Genomic DNA, 20,045 nt, shown 5'->3' on the forward strand with positions numbered 1-20,045 from the left:
CAAAAAGAACTTATTCTATGCAGTGGCAGACTCTGAAATACAGCAATATTACTCCTTCAACATTAATAAAACATGTTGTATACAGAGCTTTTTTCTTTTCAGTCCTTGAAACCCTGCCAAGTCATAAGCTTTTTATGGGAACATTGAAATGAATGTTGATCAGAGCCATACCCATAAGAGTTTTAAATTTTACCACCACTTAGAGGCAAGGGCTTCCCCCCCAGTCCCTCACGCATCTGCAAATCTGTACATTTTTGAAAAGCCTGACGAATTAAAAAATCTCATACACCCTCAATTTACGAAGATACTGAATTCCCTCTTGGATTACCAGGTCTTGAAAAGATTGTGAATTCCTCCACCCTCTAAAATGAAGTTCCTCAAAGGCAAAATTTTACATTTTATATACAAAAAATAATAGCTACTTGGTAAGTGAAATTAGAGCAGCAGAGGTCACCTCATTACCAGGAACACTATATTCTTTGCCCCATTCCTTCCCATATTCATCAGCATCTGTTTTTTTCCAAGGCCCAAGCTTTATTTTTCAAAAAGTTAACACTGGCTCATGAAAACACAATTAATTTGGAAGTACAAGGCTCCTGGCACCCAGACAAGTAGTTGATCATTCAGTTGTCGCATCTAATGTGATAGAGCTTCAACTGAGTTGGAAAACTTTATAAAATAAGGGGCTTCTTCCTATCTAATTAACACAGCAATGAAATTTAACAGTCTGGCATGGCAATTTCTTTCCAGCATTATGTGTTTGAAATAACTCATCTACTCCCACAGTCTACAAGACCTTTTACAACACACTAAACAGTAATTTACCCGTTCCAGCTTGAAAAGCTTCAATTTGGAATCCTCTGTATCAAACCAACCAGGGCAGCAAAGATGCTGCACCACAAGACTGCACAAACATCTACTTACCCTACATGCTTTTACATCTGCTCTGTAATTGTAGCACTAAAATCCGTGTCCATTGCAATATTTATCCATTTTATCATTGACATAAATTTAAAAACGTATTAATTAGGTGCACAATGCTTTAAATTTAACAGGGAGATGGATAAAAAGTGCACAGGCTACATCCAAGTAGTTTGTCTTTCAGGTCTCTGGGCTGGGAACTTGTGTTGTTTGTATACTATCTTGATTTATGTTTATTTAAATAATGCCAAATATTAGTTTTGAAATTACAGTGATTGCTTTATAAGATGTCTCAAATCCTATCAGGATAAAGTGCTTACACTAAACAAAACAGTTTGTTTATACTAGTAATGCATCTCATAGGAAATACTTAAAATCCCACATGTTCAAAGCAGGACAAAATTACAGCCTATCTTTCCACAGAGGGTTGCTATCTCCTGCTACCAAGAGCCAGAAGGACCACATGCAGATCACAAGGCCTCAAAGCTCCAATCAGGAGAGGATGGTCTGCAGAACTTCAGTAAAGCTGAGAGTGAGTTTTAATGCTACCTTAAAATAACCATTCTCACATGCAAACCAATTACTGGTGCAGGTACTTCAGTGTGAAAGCAAAGGCAGAGCAACACCTTGTCCTTCTCTGAAGTACACTAAATATTTACACATTCCTATAAAGATGCCTCTGCATATCCAAGTCCTGTATTTTGTACTCTGGAACTGTGCTTGTACAAGGACTAGCAGAGCAAAGTCCTCCTTTACAGCTGATGCTCTTTTGTGCTGGGATCACAAATTGAAAGTGGACAAGATAAATACTTAAAATCATGGATCCTTAGTGAAACCTCCTCAGCACACTTTACAGCCTCTCATGACAATGAATGCACAATTTTTCTCCTGTATCTATAGACTGAAAAAAATATTCCCCCAGTTTGTACACAAATCAGGTCAGTTTTGAAGGGCAAAGAAGGAGAAAGGCAGCACTCAAAACTCTAAGGATTATTTACGAACAAGCTGAAGCCCTATAAACTTGGCTATTGAAGAAAGACAATCCTCTCTAGCTTATGCCAAGTGGGTCAGACAGAGGAAGAACCTCAGCAGTCTTCAAAGTCAAAGCAGATGGGGAAGTGAATAAGTGCCCATGTGAGCAAAGAGGAAACAAGATTCTATTCATTTTAGCTTGTTTCAGAGCTTCAGTTTTCTAGATACCATTGACTGACACAAGCAGAGGAGCTCACTTCTGTAACAGGTATTAGAAGTGGAGAGTAATTACTTAAGACTACTACAGATGCAAAAAAAAAAAAAATAAAGTCCCAGTGTGTGCAGATTGAGAATGTTGTTTAGCTCAGCAGGAGGGAAGTAGGTGAAGTGGAAGAAAGGTTCTAAGAGGCAGAGAATGGGAGAAATCTTCCTTACTTTGTAGCTATGAAAAAACCTCTTGGGATCCTTTATCATTAGTGTTTCAGTATCAGAGATATAAATATTTATGTAGCTGTAAAGTAGGTTCTACTTTAGAGCTAATTGTAGCTCTAATTAGTATGTTAAAAAAAACACATAAGCTTGCAAGTACATTTTTTACCCTTTTTGAAATAAAAAAGCAGCAGTCCACACATGCCACAGAATGACCATACATCACATTCCTTAAAAAGCTGAAGCTGACCTCTTGGTCCTTTCTCAGGCTTTACATCGCCAGACAAGATCTGGGCCAAGACCATTTCCATACACAGGGATGCATCTCTGTCTCAGGCTAACCTCATCATCCAAGTGGTGAAACCTAAAACCAGCTCCTCTCCCTCAGGGTCATGATTGTGGAGCTGGGAATCCCTCCATCTGCCTCAGCAATATAAAAACATCACTGCCTGCAAAATAAACAGCACATGAACCACGGAACAATTGCCCCCCCAGTCATGCCACCCACCAAGGGCTAATAATTTTTTAAGAGATCTCTCCCCCTAAAAAATACTTCATACTTTGAAGAAAGGCCTTGTGCAAGTTGACAACATGCAACTTCTTTTCAATCCACCCAAAGGAAGGACTCTCTTTACAAATTCCTGGGAGTTTTGCAATCAGACAGAGCAGACCTTGAAGGACCACAGAAATACTTTGAATGAAGAAGTTTTAAATTGGGCTGGGAACAGTGAAAGAAGGAGTATTCAGTGCTGCAGCTTGCTAGGGAGACACAGAAGCCAAGGACATGCTGAGGAGATGCTCATCTTCCAAAGAAAATACTGCTAAGAGAAACAGGCATCCTTCCATCACTTATTTTAGGAGGTGGCTGTGAGCTGCATCAGCTATTCCACTGGTGTCTCCATGAGTGTTTTCTGTCCAAGACTTCTGCTGGAAGAGCCAGAGCTGCAAAACTTGTAAGAAAACTCAACAGAAAGAGGCATTGAAGGGTTGAGCAACACCAACCCACTTTGGATACACACATCTTCACTTATGCAAACTCAGGTGATCTGATATCCAGGGTGGGTCATGTGGGGCACAGTCAAGATAGAAATAAGTATATTAAATCTTTGCTTGTTTTTCTCTGTGTGTAACTATACATCAAAAAATTTGCTAAAATGAGAGGTATGAAGGAGAGGAGAGAAGCTGTGCTGTGAGTAACAGCAAGCAGGGGGAACTTCAAACTACAAGCTCTTTAGCTTTTTCTCTGATTACTATTTATCATACATGGTGAAAAGTTAACTACCTTGTTTTAAGTAAGTTTTTGCCATGACGACTCTTCCTTTTAGCAAATATATCATTATTCTCACAGCAACTTCAGATGATTTAAGATGCAAAGTGAGGACTCCCCACATCCCTCTCCCTACTAAAAAAGATCCAAACACATTAACCTTGAAGGACCATGGAAAACTGCATTTGCTGAAGTCAAACCTTTCTCTGCATGCTGGTTTAGCTGGAGGAGAAAAAAAAAGATGTATATACAAGGTAAACTCATGCTGGCTTTTTAACAGCATCTGCACAAAAAGGATTTTTTTTCTGTGTGCCATGTACAGTTGACCTGGGTTAACACTGCAGTGTGGGGAGTTGAAAAGGGATCACCTGATGAAACAGAAATACCTCCCTCCAAACTATATTGCAGGAATTCCAGCCAAGCACCCCAACCACAGCAAACAGTAAGAGCTTTCTGGAACAGCACACATTCTGTGTCAGCAAAGTAGCATTAATACAAAACTCAACTCAAATTAAGGAGCACTGACCCTTTGGAAAGGGTGGGGCTTCATCAGGCTCCCCCCACACCAAAGACCACCAAAGATACTCCAAGCACTGCAACAAAAATTATTATATCAAAAGGAGGAAAACAATGCCAGCCTTGTACATGTTTTGTTGCTGAATAATGACAGTGTTTACCTTCCCAGCCTAACACATTACTGCTCTGGACCCAAATTTAAAACAGAGTACATGACAGAATTAATTATGCCCTTTCCTCTTAACTACCATTCCCTAGTTATTTATTAGCTTGGTCTGCATATATTCATAGATGTCTAATATACAGTGTTAAAAGGACTTAAAACTGATGCCTAAATACTTCCATCATTTGCAGAGTCCTCTCCATCCTCTGGACAGGCAGTGGCATCAACAAATACAGCCTCAGGCTGCAAATTAGTCACTGCTCGAGCAGTTGAGGGAGACATGGGGGAACCTCAAGCACACTGCAATGGCACGTCTCAAGAGCAACGCAGTGCTGGATCCCAAGCAGCAATCTACATCAGACATGTTCTAAGAGGGTTCTGCTAAGGACTTTTTCACCTTTTTGGCTCACTCACAGTTTGGAGTCCACCAGCCCATCCTCGTGTGTTTCTGGAAAAGACAAAAGCTACACTGCACGAAATACCCTGGCAAAGGAATGGCAGATAGATAAACCCTGATGAGCCACCTAAAAGGAAAACTAAAGGGAACTCAAAAGCCTCTCTGCAGCTGTCTTCACTCTCCTAAAGTCCTCCCTGAAGAGGTACAAATACCAGGGAAAAAGACTTCTGGTTTAAGACAATTTTATTTCACCGAGGTCCCTCATCTCAAGGAAAGAGGCTGCTGTGCTGACCATTCACTGAAAGGAGATCAAAGGGAAGAGAGGGTGGGTACTGCAGAAAGCAGAGATAGGAGAAAAAAGAAAAGCCTTCCACAGACACTTTGCAAAGAGCACCAGCACTTTTGTCAGGATAGATGTTTAGGATACTATATTCCCACATGAGCACTGCAGTTGCTTTTGGCCTCATCCGGGATCAACAAGCAGCTCCAACTAACACATCAAATTATCTGCATGTCTAGGGATTAACTTCCTGTCTTGCATCAGAGCTTAATTAAGTCTTCTCTCCACCACAAAGGAAAACAGTACATTTTGGTAGAGCAGCATATTTAACTCTTCCACCCACCATCCATGGCACCACGGCACTGGATTTGTGCTCAGAATGCCCCAAAGATAGACAAAATTTAGAAATAGACAAGAACAAGTGCTTTCAATCAACACTCAGATCCTGTCAATGACCAATTATGTGGAATTTGCATTTTAGAGGCGTAGATGGGGTTCAGAAGATAAAAGTGAGGTGTTAATTTTGTTCATGTTCTCCCCATCTTTTGGGCTAAAAAAAAATAAAACTCTCAAGCTTTTTCTGATTTTTCCGTATCAGAAGCTCCTGTCTAAGGGTAAGAGGGAAAAGAAAGGGATGGAGGAAGAGCAACTGTATCTAAAAGACTGGAACCATGAAGGTTGCATTTCATAACAAAATGATGTTAAGTGATAGCAACAAATTTACTTTCCAGTGGAAAAAAAATGCAGAGCATCTATTGAAAAAAAAATATAAATTGATGAGATTATGCAGTAATATGCAGATATAACCTGTATTTCATTATTCTGCACGATGTCCACTTCGTCTGATTAAATGAATAAATGAGGTCCTTATGTCATATTAGAGGCATTACCCCACTTTTGTTTACAACATCTTTCTAGCCTTTAACCACAGCACACGCAGCACAGCTGGCTGGCAGCTCAACATTTCAGCCCAACATGCAAAAAGTTAAGATAGGGGAAGTGAGTCTAAAAAAATCCACAGGAAAAAATCTTGCTTCACTTACCTAAGCAAAGTTGTCATTAGAGAGTTTTCCAGTAATAAAATCCAAGAAAAAAAAGCCTGAAAAAAACATAGACAAGGCAAAGTTTTAGTACATAGGATATTACTCTCACTCATATTTTTTCCTTAGAAATTGGAAAAGTCAGTGATTTAAAGAAAAGTAACTTCCCTCCATTAGTTGCCTTTCTGATAGTTATTTGTAACAAAAAGTTCTTCCTCAGACAGTGAATGTATGAGAAACAATAGGGCAGATTTCTCACTGCTGCTGCCAGCATTATACCAGTGCAATTCCCCAAATGTCAATCACGTTGGGCTGCAATAAAACCAGTGTTATCCAGCAGACGAGTCAGGCCTAAGGCAATTAGCTAAACTGCCCCATTTAGATTTTCAGTCATCTCTCCCTCCCACTGAGCTGGATTATCAGGAAGTTTGGACCAAGTTGTGGGGTGGGAATCAAGGAGTCACAGATGTTCACACACAGAGTAAGGCTGAAGATGGCCAGAAACAAAAATGCTGCTTATAAAAAAAAAATACCCAAACCATCCCAAAGCTAACTGCAAAAAACTGAGGCAGAATAACACATACCAATATTAAGAAAGCTGGGAAATACAAGACCTCATCACAGGCATAAAAATCCAAAGCAAATACAAGTTACTGGCAAAAATGGCATGTGGCCATGGCAGGTTTCACCACAATCACTGCTACCAAAAAACCCAAAAGCTTGTTGGGACTCATGAATGCAGACTGGGGGGAAAAAAAAGAAACCACACACCCAAACTAACTGAATATGGATGACTGCAAGCCTCCAAATCAAAGAGGGAGTTGACCACTGTTTAGGAGGAAGAAATCATTGCTTGTTCCAAGATTAAAAACTTATAATTCTGGCCCCAGCTGAAGCACTATCATTCACTAATCTGCTGCAATTTAGTCGGGCTGATCCCCCGCTCAGACAGACGGGGCATTATCAAAAGTTCCTCCATTCATTTCGCTTCCTGTTAGGCAGTGAAAGCCCCTTTCATACCCTCCTCCAGAGGCTGCTGAAGCCAGGGAAGACTTTCTGATAGAGAAGATAAGGTAACTGGATTTATTCATGAGAGGAGGAAGGGAAGTTGTACAGGCTGATTACAGCTGCTCCAAAGCTGAAAACTAGAGGTTTGGAGAAGGGAGGTACAAGATGATGGATTTCTTATTAAATAAGCATTATACCACTACCATTATTGTTAGAAGTAGCATTAACTCTCCTGATACTTAAGTACAGAATTGAGATTTACTCTGAACTTGGCATCATCAAATATGTACATGTGGTTAAATAACTCAAAAATACATGGACGAGGCAGAATGCAGTATTTTTTTGGAGATTGACTAACTTTTTTTTTTTTAATAGAATACCTAAGAGCAAAGGATAAACTAGCCAGAGTCAGAGGGAAGACACTAGAAATGGTCTCCAGATTGAGACTGTTCACATATCATTTTCAGGGTCAGATCTTGTTCTGATTGTCGACATGAGCACTCTCAGACTTCAATGGGGCAGGATGGTGATTTCCACATTACTTAACATGTGTCAGCAATTTTGAACAGTTGCTTTGCAGATTCTTAGAGCAAACCTAGCAAACCTCAGCAGTGAGAGCCCAGTACAGTACTTGGCGGATGAAAAGCTGCCTGGAAACTCTATCAAGTCTCTAAAAAACATTCCCCCATTAATGTTCAAACAATCTGGTATAGTTAGAACAGTTTTTAAATGCAACAAGATGGAAATGCAAACAAAAACACATTTCTCAAGTTTAAAGGGGTCGAGCCAAAGCAGCAAAGCTCTACCAGAAGTTAGGGCTAACAATGATGGTTATAGGGGTAAACCCTCCCTCTTCCTTCCCCTCTCCCAGACTATTCTTCTCCAAATGAAGGAGTAAAATAAACAAGAATCAAAATATCCACAGCAGAAAATCACAAGCAGCTTTAAAAGAAAGACAATAACTCAGCTATACCTCATCATTATTCCATCCAATCCAAATACACATCAAGTCTTTAACTGTTTTCCCCTCTGACAATGCTAAATGAGATAAAAACAAGCAAAAAATATAATTTTTTTAATACACTATTATGTGAGTGGGAAAACTGAAAGGCACCACTTTGAATTAGACCAGGATGGAGTGTAAATCTCTGTTGGGCAGAAAGAGGGAATAACCAAATCTAGTATGGCATGAAGATCCAACAGAGATGGTTCACAGGTCACCACGGGGAGGGTGAAGTATCAATGGTACTTATGTAAATGGGGACAAGGCTGACAAATTAACTCTTGCCCAGCAGAATACTCATATGCAATCAAACAGGATCAAGCTACAGAAAAATCCAGAGCTTACTTTGATCCACCTCCTCCTTTAGGTTATTTTATATATACTAGACAAAGCTTGAACACAAACTGTACAGATCAGTTTGCCCTGTGGTCATGTAATTTCTTCTCAGTGATTAAAGAATCAGGGAATGAGGAGATAGCAGCCTCTTTGCTATTCTCACTCCAGTCTGCATCTCTGCAGACACATCTGCAAACAGGCAAAGCTCAGCTGGCACCCCTTCTCCCCACTTTGTGCTGCAGTGGGACCTTGCCTTTTGTAACCACCAACTTCAATCATAAACTACAGCAAACTCTGCAAACACTCAGATTTAATGGGTACCTCAGAAAAAGCTGCCAAGTCTCAGATTCCCCCCATAATAAATAAGGTAATATTGCTCCCCTATCTTCACAGACACTTCGCAACACAAATCCGAGGGGACAATAAATTGTTATAAATCTCCAACACACAAAAGCAATTTTACATGTTAATTTGCAGTTTCACACTATGAATAAGGACAAATTTATCAAAGCACAACGGGTGTTTCCTACAGGGGGAATGTAATGGGATGACAAGAGAGCCTGCTTGTTCTGCATGTTTGGTAAGATTGTTGGGTCTTTCTCATCACAAAACAACTCTTGTTACACCAATATTTAATCACAAACAAGCAGAAGTCCACCCAAAATTTCCCACTTGTTTTCAGGTCCAAGGAGCCCACAGTGGCAAGTTAGAGCTGATAGTGCATCACATGGAAATGAAGAGGCATGAAGGAGATTTTCCCTGGTCTTTTCAGCTTAATAAAGACCCAACGTCAGCAATGTTACAGCTGATGCAAGGGAGTCAGATCGAGTCTGACAGACTACAGAACACCACACCAGAGGCCCAGGCCCACTGGTACCGTGCTGGATACAACAGATTTTGTTGAGTGAAAATATGACTCTACACATGTGACAATTTCAGAAAAGCCAAAAAAAGAACAGGTTTACTTGGCTCCTTCTGCAAAGCCAAAGCCGGTTGTTGTGATGATGCCAGGGTTTGGAGGTCAGTTTGGGGCTTTTTTATAGCCCCAAAACCTAACAGTTTCTACTTCTAAAGACCACTTTATGTTTCTCATAGCCTGGGTATGGATATACAGATGCCCAGTTTCCAGCATCTGTACTGTCGATAGTTACACTTGGACTACCTGTGACTGAAGGCAATGGAAAATTTCAATAGCAGTTTCATTGTCACACAAGCCTGCAATTCCAGATTCCTGCACACATTGCATACCAGTGACTGTTAGAGGCGGCTGCAGCAGATTTCAGAGAGAAAAATCAGCAAAGAAATCCAAAATTCAGAGAGCAAACCCTGCACATGCAAATAGGGCTTTGCAAACTCATGACGCACTGCAAGAGGAAGGATTTTCCAGCTCATCTCCAAGCACACACTGCAGTGCCAGGAAGGTTAGAGCACTGCCAGAGCATGCACAGGAGGAGGTTTGTCTGCAAACGGAATAAACAGCCTTGACTAAATTCTTGTAACCAATTAAGCAACAATTCTCCACTGAGAAAACAGCATCTCCCAGCTCCCTGCCTAATCCTCAACTCCTGCTTCTTGAGCTGGCTTTAGATTTTCTAAGTCTTCCATTTTTCTTCAGAAGCAGAAGACAAATGGATGCCAGTTCTGCAGACATCTTGGCTGCAAGGCTTTCATTTGCCTTTTAAAGACCATCAGTACTCAGAAGTGACTTAACACTAATGAGCTTTCACCAGCAAGTCTGCAAACATTAATACATCTGAGTAGGCATGCTAAATCCACTCAAATTACTTATCTGCAAGGCTCTCCTCCAGCCTGCACTGGACTTCAAGCCAAGGAATGATGAAACCTGGAAGGTAACTATGGATTTTCTCTCATCTGCATCCCTTTGTTAAGCTACTCAGTGAGGCTAAGCAGATGCATTTTGAATGCGCTGGTTCATCTCATGTAAAGGGGTGAGAAAAGGAAAAAGAGTCAAAATAGTACTTATCTGGAAAAAAAGCAAATATTTTAAACTAAGTACCGCTACTGTTTGTAGAATGGGCTGTAAGAAGAGATATAGCTGAAATTCCTTTAAATACATGTGTTCAGTTTTTGAACTGCAGACAAGTCAATCTGACAAACCAGCTCAGTTAGGATTGCTCCAACAAAGCCAAGGGTCTCGCCCCCCACCCTTTTCCTAAGTAAGCCAGCACAAGTTTCTGGCATAGGCACTGGTGTGTGAGATTTTAACATTCCCCTTTCCATAAACAGTCATACATCAAGCTCTAAAAATTTGCTTCACAGAAACATTTGCACTAGTAAAACTCAATTATTCTAATATTTGTATGACACATGCAGGAGGGGTACATAAAAAGGTTATGGTGAGCTCATTTAAGAATTTAAACAAGAACTTGATAAAAAGGTTTTGAATTATTCACTCAGCTCAACTATTAAATCAGGCTTCCAAAGGAGTCTTTAAACAACAGCCCAGAAGACGCTGTATTTATAACAAAGAGGCAGCACTGCAGCCATCACACTGTCTCACAGCACAAACCATTCATAATTACACTGTAAATGCACACAGGCACACTATCGTGCCTTGGTCACAATCCTGCCAGATTCACTGGACACTTTAAACATTTATACAAATATTCCTGTCTGGAGAGGCAGCATCACTTCTGTCTAAATATCTTAAGTGCTGCCTTTTAGGCTAAGAAAGAGCAATTTCTTCAAGAACATCCAAAGCTGAAACACTCAGGAATATTACTAAGCAAAACAGAGACAAGTATTTATTTACTTTTATATTTTTTACAAGTATTTATTTACTTTTATACCAGTCCATTTGGGCTGGCACCAAGTATTTTGCTATGCCCCTCAAAGCTTCACAGCCAAAATCAAGTGAAGACATCACGATGCATCTCAGTTACAAACTTCCATGCTAAGTTTATACACAGCACAGCAATTTTCTCAATATTTGCTGCTCACACACACCCCCCAAAACTTTTTTCCAAACCTCAGGGCCCGCTTGAAATAATGGCCATCTCTAGAGGGAGGAAAAACAGAGGGCTTGGAAGAGATAACATGAGTGCTGCTTCACTTCTCTGGTACACACATCCTCTCACCACCTGCTTCCTTTCTCCCCATCCCTTTTTTCCCACCTCGCAGGCTGCTCTTAGTAGTTCAGCTTCATGAACACGAGCCAAGATTTCCTCTCAAAATAACTACTCCAAGACCATTTCAACTATGAGCATCACCCTCAGAAACATTCCCTTTAGCATATCATCTTCTCTCCTTCATCAGTCTGTTCCCAAATGAATGCATGGGCTGGTGATACAAGGTCATGAAGTTGTGGAAAAAAAAGCAGGATACCCTCCCACTGCATCCAGAGCAAGGGCAGATGAGTCAGTCTCCCAATATAGTTGGTTTCAGGCATTTCTGGCAGCATTATTTTAATGACTATTTAATTTCCTTCAGCCATCTCATTGAGACAGCTCAAGTAAAGTATTAATGAAGTGCTTGAACACTCTTACTGTCTGGAGGAGACATGAGGTGTCACATAACCAGCTGCTCAAGATTCACACTTAGCTGCTCTGGTCACCAACAGAGCCAAAAAAAGGATTTTGGCATCAAATGAGCTAAGGAAAGATTTGGGTGTGAGAAGCATGAGGCAAAACTACCACAGTAACAAATACCTCTGAGCCCTGAGCAGAACCAGCAGCACATCAATCTAAGAAAACCATGACCCATCAAAAACAAATAAAAATCTAAGAGTATCTTGCAGTTTCTGAAGAAAGGGGGATTTGGATGGTTTTGTTTTGCTGTCACAAAGCCAAGCCATTGTAGCAGTGCCATCAACAACACATCTCCTGAAACTTTTTTGTTTTTCAAACCTTTAAATGCAAATCTGCTGATGTACTTTCCTTCAAACCTACATCCCATCTCCTCACCCACATGTTCTTCTTACAAACCTATCTGAGGCACTGGTTTTCCTGGCTATGGGTAAGGCTCAACACCTGCACCACTGCAAATGTAATTATGGCAAAATACCATACTATTTGCAGACTTCCTGTTCATCAAATAATATTAGTGTACCTTTGCCTTGAGCAATTATTTACAGAGCTGGAAATCCTGAAGCAACACTAGAGATCACAGAAGCATTCTGTTGTCCACCCCTCCATTATGCAATAATGCTTTGTGTTAGTTTTTGGAAGTACTCAGAGGGGAAAATAAAATCATCAGAATATTTCTTTATAAATCAATCCAATGAAAATGAGAGGAAAAACTGTAATTCAGTTAAAACTCTGCATTAGCTTACTCCAGTTGAGACTGGGAGGCATTTTACACTTCAGCTGGATTGGCAGCTCAAATTCAACTTCAGGCTCCAATGCAAGCTTTAAGTCAAATTCCTCAGCAGAGTAAAACCCTTATTAGCCTGTCTTCACTGTAATTTTAATCTTACTTAATTCTGGGTATGTAATTTATGTTAAGAATAACCCACTTTTTTTTTCAGAATGGGATATACTGCATGCAGAATTAGTCTCTGGCTAGCACAGTTAAGGTTTCCCTTAAAGAAATAATATTTTACATATCGACAGCAAAGGAAAAAAACATTGAAAGCTTTAAAAAAACCAGTTTTCATAAATGCATCACAGATGGCTGTATTAATTCACCTAATATATCCCTAAACCATCAAAACCTGGCCATGCAGCCTCACCTCAAACCAATGTTATGCGCTAGAAAGATGTTTGATCTATTTAAAAACTGACACTTCTTTTTCACCACTCACACAAGGGGTGAGAGAGGGGAGAAAAGAATTTGTAGATTTTAAAAGGAACAAGAGCATCCCTTTTCTTCTCCTATCCATCCTTCCCAATTTATGATAAAAAAAAAACAATTAAAATCACCATGAAAACACCTTGTAAGGACAATATCTCAATTTCATGTTTCACCAACAAGACAAAATTACTAACAACTTCTCCAGCTGAAATGAAAACAACACCAAGGCAGTGTCTGAAATTTACAAAGTTTTGGAGTCCAAAGTTTCAATGAACCCGATCCACATCATCCACCCATACCAACACCAAGCAGTATTTACATCCTGTAGCCAACCTAAAGCTCAGAAGCCCCAGTTACTATCTCTCCCAATCACAAAACATTCACTACGTATTTCCTGCGTTATTTGCATGGTTACTTAGGTTTTGGGGTTTTGTTTGCATTGTTTTTATGGCCACAAAGTAAAAACCTAGTAAGATCTTGCACCCAAGCTCAGAGGAAACCCCGAGTGAATTACCAGGGTGGTTTCCCATCCTCCTCCTGCACTTGCTGCTGCAGTTTTGTGTTGTCCCCTTGCCTCCCGCTCCTCTTTAAGAGGTAAAAAATTAGTTCAATCCCTACCACCCATCCCTATGCCTGCAAACCAATAAATCCTTTTTACTGAAGCTTACACCCTGCCACAGCCTACTTGTATAATCAGAATAGGAGAGACAGGGAATAGTTAAGCATTTGCCAAGTGAGTGATTTGAGAGTGAAATGCAAGAGATGAACACACCAGAGGAGCTGGACTGTGCCAAGAGTACGAGCACAGGTCTGTCCCATGTCACAGGATGGCATCAGAACAGCAGAAATCTGAATGACTTGCATTAAAATACCCACTATGGAAAAAAAAAATCCTCACTCCCTTTACCCTCTAGATTTTCCTCCATTTTGTGCGGTGCAGAGTTAAGGAGAGGGTTTGCAGGACTTTGCAGCACGTTCTGCAGCACTGTGCTGGAAGCAGGAGCTGTGTGAGGGAAGGGAACCAGAGAGGCCCTGGACAGATGTTTCCATTCACCCACGCTGCCAAGGAGCAGGGAATGCTGAGTTCACTACCTTGGTGTTATTTACATTTCACAACATCCAGCAATAACCATGCCACAAGCAGTTTAGGAAAGGAAAAAACCAAGCGGCCAAGGAGTTTTATCATCGTCTTCATTAAAAGGGCAAAAATTAAACTTTTTTTATTCCAGTTCTGAAACTTTACCTGGTTTCATTTTGCCAATGAAACAGGACACAAGTATCCCAAGTCTCATTCACTTTGAGATAATTACCAGCCATTGCCCTTTTGCACGCATGATTGCTTCTGGGGTATCAGAGATGGTTAACTGTGCCACCCCTGAACCACCTGGACATTTTCCTTCCATTTGCCAAAATAAACTGATTTTTGATCTAGCAGAGAGGACAGTTTCTCCTTCAGCAGCTGTGCCACAAACCAAACGCTCCAAAGACCAAACCTGAAAATACCCTTGGTGGAAGGGTGCATTTCAGAGGCATTCATCCAAACCTCAATCCTGAGACCCAACATGTTGATAATGAGCTGCCAGATCCAGTCTGGCAACTGGAACAGCTGCTCCAAGTGCTGGCCCATCCACCTGAACACACAGGAGTGTCAGACATGGACCACATGCAGCAACGTGCTCTGCATGTCCCAAGGTGCTCCTGCAGCAAATGATGGGAAGGGTGATGAGGGAAACATCAGTATTTTTCACACAGCATTATGATCCTCCAAGTCCTCTCTGAGCCGACAGCAGAGGGATAGAGAAAATAAAAAGGCCAGTATTATCCATTTCTATAAATGTCAGTGCTTTCTGGAGCTTTCAAAGGGGTTCTGTATCTCAGCAGAGACACTGTATCATGTTTCTCAGAGTTTCGTGCTGGTGAACACTGCCCAGACAGGGCAACTTTACTGGGAGTGAGTGCAAGGCTCCCCCCTGCCACTGCCACAACGGGACACCTTCCTTCCCAAAGTAAACCAGACACTAATGCTATTTATGGATCCTGCTGCAGAACCAGACAGGCTTCCCAGCCACTCCTCATCAATGTGCAAATAGGTTTTATCCATGGCAGGGAGAAGAGATTTGAAAGAAAAAGTTCTGAAGTTCCGTCTTATTTTTTGAAAAATAAATATCTGAAGATTAGCTGGAAATTCAACACAGAACATTAACACTTGAAAATAAAGGCTGATCACAGATTCCATGGAGAACACTTTTTTTTTTTTTAAATTGGGCAATTTCAAATTAGCTTCTAAAGGACTACTAAAGGAAAGCAAACACCCATGGAAAAGGCAGCCAGTTGATGTACCAAGGGACAGACTCCCTGATCAGCTCCATTAGCCCTCCATACCCAAAAGAAAGGCAGGGAATATAACTGTGAAATCTTCCTTACTCTGCAGAAAAAAAAAGCACTACATCAGTTTCCAGAGACACATAGATGAACAACACTCACCAGCACTACTTTTAAACATTAACACAGCAGACTCCACCAACTTGTCTTCCTATGTCTTTGGGGTTTCAGTGGGAACTGCAGCTTTGTTCTTACAAGCATTTTTCATGGAAGCACCTTTGCATTTAAAATGCCAACTGCAAATGCATCTGCTATTTAGATAAAGCACCCACAAGCACTTAACTTCATATGCAACAAGTTTTACAAAGTTCTCAAAGAGCCCAAGGACATTTGGAAGGATAGATGCAAGTTTAGAATGAGTCTTAGCATATCATCAGCCAAAAAAAAAATCTATTCTTAGATATCTCCCTTTGGTGATTCCTATAATCTTCCTTTTTTTTCCTCCTACTCCTTTGAGAAAGTAAGTTGTTTGGTTATCTGAAAAAAAAAAATGGAAGAACCTGTTTTGCAAGGCATACAAACAAAGCAGTATCTTCCAAAAAAAGAAAAGCTCATTCAAAAGTATGTAAATATTAGGCCTGGTAACACAAACAATAAAACCACAGGAAACACAAGAAATTAAGAATAGATCAGGATTCATTCAATTTCCTGGCTGCTGGATATATAAGCGCTTTCCTGGGTTGGATGTATGAGACAAAATTTATTTTCTAAATAACAGACATCAGGGAGTTAACACAGATAATTTAAGAGACAAAGAGAAATGAGTGTGTGTTCTGATCCTGCCTCTGCTCCTTGGCAGGACAAGGACACTGACCAAGGCAGCTACACCCAGAACACGGCACATCACGCGCCAAGGGTTCAGCATCCTGCACTAAGCGGTGAATTCCATTTGCTCAAGTCACAGGGAAGGCAAAAACCTTCCTGTCTCATCACAGGATGCTGCTGAGTGCCCAGTGCACACCCAAAAGGCTACTCTTCAACAAGGGACAGCTCGAAGCAGAGGTGACAATTGGTTCCCAACGTGCAGGGTGGTCTCTGCCATCTCCACCCTGCAACTCTCCCTGGCTGGGAGGCACACTCAGAGCCTGACCCTGCATTCCAGCTCGGGTGTATTCCCAAACTGCTCATTGCTGCAAGGCTTTCATCTAGCAGCATCCCAACAGTTCTTTCTCTCCTCTCCATCGTGGGCATATTTTTTTTCCCCAACCAGCCAGAAGCAACAAGGTCTCAAGTAGACAGAGTTGTACGTCTCTTGTGTGGGAATTTAAAATGCTGCTCTGCGAACAATCCCAGCCACAATAACACAACCACACTGCAACAGCTCCTGCTCCTCCAGTCAACTTCCACCAAACGTTAAACCAAGTCTCTATCCCCAAGGTATCCAGTGGCTCAGACTTATCTAAGAATCAAAAAAAGCCCTGCAAGGAAATAATTTATTTCCTTCACTACAAACACCAAGTGATGAACCTTTCCAAAGAAAAACTTCAACAAGACTTAGAAAAACTTTAGACTTAGAGCTCATTTCCTTCAAAATGGCCTAGGTTTCTCTTAGCACTGAGATATGACAAGCCCAAGGCATTAATACACACAGGTATTTATGAAAACACTATTATTCTTTCTTAATTAATATCAGTAGCACGGATCAGACTAGATTTTTAGTAAAAATTGGCAAAGATTTTACAAATTAGTTCTGGGGAGGGAGAGAGGTGGGAAAATCAGGACTCCTCTCAGCAGAGTATTAAAAAGCTTGGTAAGTTTATACTCACTTGATACATTTTATCACAATGCTTAATCTTTTTATATAATGCAATTGTACAGTAACTGTTTGACTGCCATTTATCTGCCATCCCATAGTAATAACTGATATCACAGAGGGATTGGGGCCTGCAAATAATCCAGGAAAGAAAGGGTAAAAAGTAAATTCATGTTTTGTACCTTCAGGAAGATGTATACATTTCCAAGCACTTTCCTTGCCACAGGTCCTCCATCTTCCTCAAGGAGTTCTGAATTTTCATTTCAAAACTTGCTCTCCACATACTCAAGTGTGTTCTCTTGCCTGCCATAAGGTGTTGCTGGGATAGGATCTCTCATTAGTCTCAAAGAACCCAATGACTTCTGAACTTTGAGATTATAAAGCCAGAAAGTTACTGAACACTCACATGCAAGTCGATTGGCTAAGAAAAAGCAGCACAAAGTCCTGCCAAAATCCTAGCTAATCTGATAAAGGAAAAACCAGGGAGGTCTAAGCACTAAACCCTGCAGTTTAAGTGGAGCCAATTCCAGCTGCAGAAGGAAGCACATCAGATTCAGCAGAGCACCTCTCCTTCTGAAATGCCATCTGAAAATACAACATTTTACCACCTTACTGCCCATAGGTAAATTGCAAAATTCCCAGAACACAGAAAAAAAAATGTATGGAACTGACAGGTAAATTTCATATCAATAACAAACACAACTTGAAACTTACCCATAACAAACACAACTTGAAACTGACTGGAAGGAGGGAGAAAGAAATTTACAAGACCTGCGAGACAGGAAGCCAGTTAGCACTTAAGTACTTCTTTAATTTTCCCATTTTCAAAGCACTTCACAAAAAATTAATCCTCTTGACATCCATGCAAACATATTTATTATCCACAGTAGTAACTTGTAAGCTCTTCACGCAACGGTCTACTTCTTTTTCTAGCTTAATACACTGCCCATGAAAACAAGGATCAAAGCCCTGTTTTAACTGTGGGAGAGCTCTCAAGAAACCTGCTCCTACCATCCCATTCCCATCAGCATCTTTCACAGGGACAAGAAAGGCACCCACTCAAGAAAATACATTTATAAGCTAGTTAAAAGCATTTTATGCTAGTTAAGTGCTCAGATCTCAGCCTCCATGCTACACACAAACTCTTCTTCAGGCTACGTAACCAAAAGACTCTTCCAAAATTCATTAGTAGCTCTGGCCAGGGGGCAAAAGCAGCTCCAAATTTTGGAGACTCCCCACTGCACAAATGGATTCACACTCCTGTGCCCAACTCAGCAGGAGCCACCAGCACTCAAATGCAGCCACACAGTGGGTACCAACATAACCCCCAGCATCCTCCCACAATGGGTCTGAGGACAAATGTGTATTTTCCTGTTGGCATCTGCACCACAATAGAGAAAAACCTGCAGTTAACAAACATGCGCAGCAACCTTTTGCCTTGAATCAAACAAAAGTGTAAAGAGGCACCTGGACCTTGTGAAATGAATGTTTATTACACAAGGCCTTCTTTTATGACAGTACATATAAAAAGGGCTTAGTCTTTATTTCTATACCCAGCTGAGACAACCTACTTTCTCTGCAGCTGCTAGGAGAAGAGAAACTATAAACATTTACATTTAATGTAACAAAAGGTTCGCTCACCACCTCTTGTGTTTCACTGTGCTCTTCGATGATGATCACTCATCATAAAAATGGGTGGAGTGGCTGCAAAACACTCAGTGATGGAAAAACTGACTCCCATGTTCAAGAGAGGTTCCTGCACAGGCTGAAAACCCCACTAATGTAATGTGCTGTCATTACTCCCAGGATGGGAAATCTTTGGGCTATGGATGCAAACACATCTGCTACACAGCACACGAAGCATCCTGTTTTACTTTATCTCAGAATCACCCTCTCCACCAACTCAAAGACCTTCAGATCACACTACAGAAACTCTCTTAATCTAGGCCACACGTAAACTCAATCAGCTCCAGTTTGGTTTTAAACAATTAAAAACCAGCACTCCCAAGTACAAAGTGCAGACTTGAAGATGTCCAGTGTTGTCAGCACTGCATCCTTGCTGCTGCAGTGAAAGATTTATGGTAACAGGGAACAAAACAACAGAACTCATCACGTAACACCAGAGGTACATCACGTAAACCTCACTCCTTGGCTGACTCACTAAGTGATATTAACTCAAAAAAAAAAGCAAGTCCCAATTTTGCTGCCATCTTACTTGCAGGTCCAGCAATTAGGAAGCTGTGCACAAGCTCATGAGCCAAAAGAAATTTGTCTGTATAAGAGTCAAATATGGTCATCCTGTCCTCCCCTTCCCCCCAAAATAAATCACTTCCCCCCTTCCTTTAACACCTGCTTCCTCCATCCAAGCATTCATTGTCCCGCTGCTATTATGGGACCAAAGGCTTAAGCATCCCAGAGGAAACTCAGGAGGGAAAACAGCATGTGTAAAGTGACCAAGACTCATTCCCTTCAACAATCTCACTCCCACCATCCCTTATTTCCCCTCTTTTCCTATTGACAGCAAGTTTCAAGAGTTGGCAGGGTGTCGATATCCATACATGCTGGGAAGCTGAATGTGCCACACATCCTGGTATTGAACCCCACTGTGCCCACAGTCACTGGTGTGGACTTTCCTTGCTCTCCCCAAAAACCCACAACCAACACCATGGGGCAGGAAACAAGGCCAGACAACCCATGGCCTGACCCAGCACAGCTTTTTGTATTGTTGTCCTGAAGGAGAGACTTCACACAAGCAGCCACTCTGTGCATCCCTAAAAAGCGGCAGAAGCAGAGCAACACCAGGCACATGGCAAAAGAAGCCTTTGG

General features: G+C 41.1%; 1 protein-coding gene across 7 annotated transcripts in view; it reads right to left on the reverse strand.

The window, feature by feature from the left end:
- AKAP13 (A-kinase anchoring protein 13) overlaps window positions 1-20,045 on the reverse strand; it is a 208,580-nt gene that overhangs the window by 182,233 nt on the left and 6,302 nt on the right. For all 7 annotated transcript variants that reach the window (XM_030955270.1, XM_030955272.1, XM_030955271.1 and 4 more), the window contains exon 2: window positions 5,989-6,044. The gene's annotated coding sequence lies outside the window, so the exon portion shown is untranslated. The remainder of the gene's footprint in view (window positions 1-5,988; window positions 6,045-20,045) is intronic.

Source organism: Camarhynchus parvulus, chromosome 10, assembly GCF_901933205.1.
Source record: "Camarhynchus parvulus chromosome 10, STF_HiC, whole genome shotgun sequence".
Taxonomy (NCBI): Eukaryota; Metazoa; Chordata; class Aves; order Passeriformes; family Thraupidae; genus Camarhynchus; species Camarhynchus parvulus.